Source organism: Saccostrea echinata, unplaced genomic scaffold (assembly GCF_033153115.1).
Source record: "Saccostrea echinata isolate AGI-Se365-2 ecotype Australia unplaced genomic scaffold, CSIRO_AGI_Sech_v1 ptg000030l, whole genome shotgun sequence".
Taxonomy (NCBI): Eukaryota; Metazoa; Mollusca; class Bivalvia; order Ostreida; family Ostreidae; genus Saccostrea; species Saccostrea echinata.
Genome location: NW_026889779.1, coordinates 28,403,162 through 28,406,610, shown reverse-complemented (window position 1 = coordinate 28,406,610; position 3,449 = coordinate 28,403,162).

Genomic DNA, 3,449 nt, shown 5'->3' with positions numbered 1-3,449 from the left:
GTGGGGAAGGGGTGTTATAAAACAATTTTTTTAATTTTAATATTGGATTTACTTCATGAGTGGGAAAGGTTTTTTGATATTTTCAGGAGTGTGAAGCACAAGAATATTAAAAAAGTTATGCATCACAAGTGGAATAAATTTTATATTCAGCTATATATAAAACATTAAATATCCCCTGTATGTTCACATAATATTCTTTGTTATGAAATTACTTTCAAAAATAGAATTCAGTTTTCATATAATATCAAAACAAAATAATTGAAATAAATATGGCATATGCATTTATTTATTTATGTATTGATTTATTTGTTTAAGTGTTAACTTGATTTAATATTTATAACACTGATTTTCTATATTCAGACATCTAGAAGCATTAGCAGCAATTATGTCTTTGTCCGATAGGCTAATTACATGTATTTTGAGATTTACCATCGGTTATCGTACAAGTTAGGATTCAAGTGATCCGAGAGCAATAAATGCTCTCATTCGTACTGGACATCCTTGTTTCGGTGTTTTGATTTCAATTAATATTCAAGTTCACAAAACTCCAATCTGAAGTTAACGGTTGTAAAAATAAATAAGTTTGCGATATACTAGAATAGATTTGGTTTTCCAAACCTAAACATGTGTTTATGACTCTAACTTGAACAGTTCATTATTTCCTTAAGATCATGGACCTGAACTCTATCGTTCTATGTATGTTTTACAACAAATTATTGGCTTCTACTCTCAACCATAATAAGTTCATGATTTTTACTATAGTAAATGACAGGCAACTCTATATACATACATTCAGAACAAAATGGAAGACGGAGCAGTCTGTGTCCATATTAAGTCAACATCTACAGGGGAAAAAAGGTTATCTAGGTATTTTATAATTAGAATTAACATTTGTATGCACACAAAGATTCTTTGGTATTGTTTAACCTTAACGTTTATTAATTTTACTTCTGGGCGAAAAAATTAGATTTACGAGTTAAAAGTATGACTTCCAATCGAGAGAACCTATGTTTATCTTTGTTTCCTGGCAGTAATTTTCATTTAATCTAATTTAATATTTGATGTTATATAGAATCGTAACTAACAAGGTTCTTTTTTAATTCAATACAAGCAATTCATTGTTTTACAGCTGTATTCAAAGGATCATTTTTTTCTATGCTCTTTATATTTCTAAATGAAAAGAAAACACTTTACTTATACGGTGAACCCTTTGGTGGTTTGTAGTGCTTCAGCACTTTAATTCAAATACTGTGTCAATATCAGGTTATGTACCGCTAACTTTGTCTCATCAATAACTAAGAAAGTCTTGTCTTATTTTCGCAAAATTTTGAAAACCTAGATTGTAAACATTACATTTTTTTTAATTAGTTGTTTAACTTGTTTTCCCGATATACCACACATCATAATACTCTGCCCTTGTCCCGCCGCTCAATTGGCGAGCAGCTGGGTGTTCTGTATAGGAGTCTAAATTATCTTTTTGAGGAAAGGGAACCTACAATGGGGTTTCTATTCCTGTCTTTTGATGATTATAACTGCAGATGGAATAAGAATACAAACATACATTTCTTCTATTTCAAAAATTAATGAACAGAATGGTTTAGTTATTAAGCTAAAAGTTCTTTCTGATATACTGAGAAGAAACCTACTTTTAGGTTCATACATATCGTTTACAGAAAGTAACGTTGATGGATTCAAAGTCTTGAAAGTGCTATAGCCCACACAGTTTTTGACGATGTGATGTTAGTTAAACAATGAAGTTCAGCTATGTTACAAAAATTACTTTTTCAAGAAAATGATCACTAATTTAATTTGAGGCTTATTTGTCGAGATACGTGTATTACCATGGATGTAGGTAATGGATATATCCTCAGTTTTTATTATCAAGACTTCGAATGTCTTAATTTTCCGACAAAGAGATGAAACTTGCTGCACGACCAAGTTTTGTGTCATGTTAAACCTGTTAATAATATAATCTTATACCCGAACGAATTTCTGTAAATAGTGATGCCTTCGCAGCTAGAACTGTTGAGGTCGCAAAACGATTAATATTTTAAATAAAATAAATTTACTTAATTTCTTTTTTATTGCAAAATGTGAGGTTTTCAATTTTGTAACTTTCAGAAATACCACAGGCTTTGGTATGACAAATAAATACGCCTTTGTGCCAAGTGTTTTTTTTCTGTCTCAAAGCTTAGGACGATAACACTTTAATAACCCTTAAATTCATTTGATTTTTCGAAAATCACCTTTAATATCAGTAGATAGAGAAAAAATGCTATTTCTGACGCCAAAGTCGCTTTAAAATTCTCAAATAGTATTTTAAAAAAATTATCATCTTGAAGTTGAATGAACAGACTATATATGGAAACAAGTTGGTATAGATAGCTGTACATGTATATTTACACTATTAATCATTGCAACTGAAAGAATTGGCATGAGTTATTATAACCCTTACTAGCACAAAGAGAATACCTTTCAATCCCTTTAAACATTTATTCGGGCCTTTCTGAAGGTACTGTTAGAAAAGATTTGATAAATGATATCAAAAGGTTGGGACCATGCGCCAGTTCTGGGTGCGACTTCTTTCTTGGTTTAAAAATAAAGGTCCGCGGTTATATCACAGTCTGAAGGCGATAACTGATTACATTTCTTGGTAGTTAAAGAAATCCCAATTTGAATCAGTTTTCAATCATTTATGCCCCATTCAATAGCAGTACGTTTCTTTAATAGTTTTTGTTTAGTATTTTTAAATACACGGATTACTAAGGAGAGAAAAAGAATTTGATTGGCTTATTAACGGAAATCTCTCTTATGAGGATTCGTAAATGCCAGAATCTAATCTTTTGTTATAAAACTTGTGCAAAGCGTCATAACAAGCTGTAATCGCGGAAAACCTTAAAAAAGGTTGATGTAGTATTCTGATATAATTCCGACGGGAATATGGTCATTGACTGCGATAATGGATTTGAATGCATGGGCCGATGCACATTGCTTTAAACAAGAAGCTGGTATGATCAGTGTAGATATACAAGGATTCTATCAACGTTTCTTTTTCTGTATTCCAATCAACCAAAGTAATGTGCTTAGTAACATCATTACACCAGTAGAAGCAAACAGTCGTAAGTTGAGCAGAAATCTGAAATAATATCGAGAGTTGGACCCCGTATAACTAGCGATTGCCTCCTTGGTTCAAAATTTTGTCAAAGTAAATTATGAGTTTGTTGTGTATGCCGTCAATCCTTGTATCGAAACAAAGCCAATCAAGTCGAGATGATCGCGGACCAACTGATTAGATAGTGCTTTGTCTTATAACATTGTAGAGGATGGGGTGATTTAATCGGGCTGTGCTTGTCACCCTCTGAGGTACAGGAGGAGTAAAGCGGGAACTCTACAACTTGAGTGTTACTTTTAACTTCAACAACATTTTTTTAAAAAATTATATTTATATT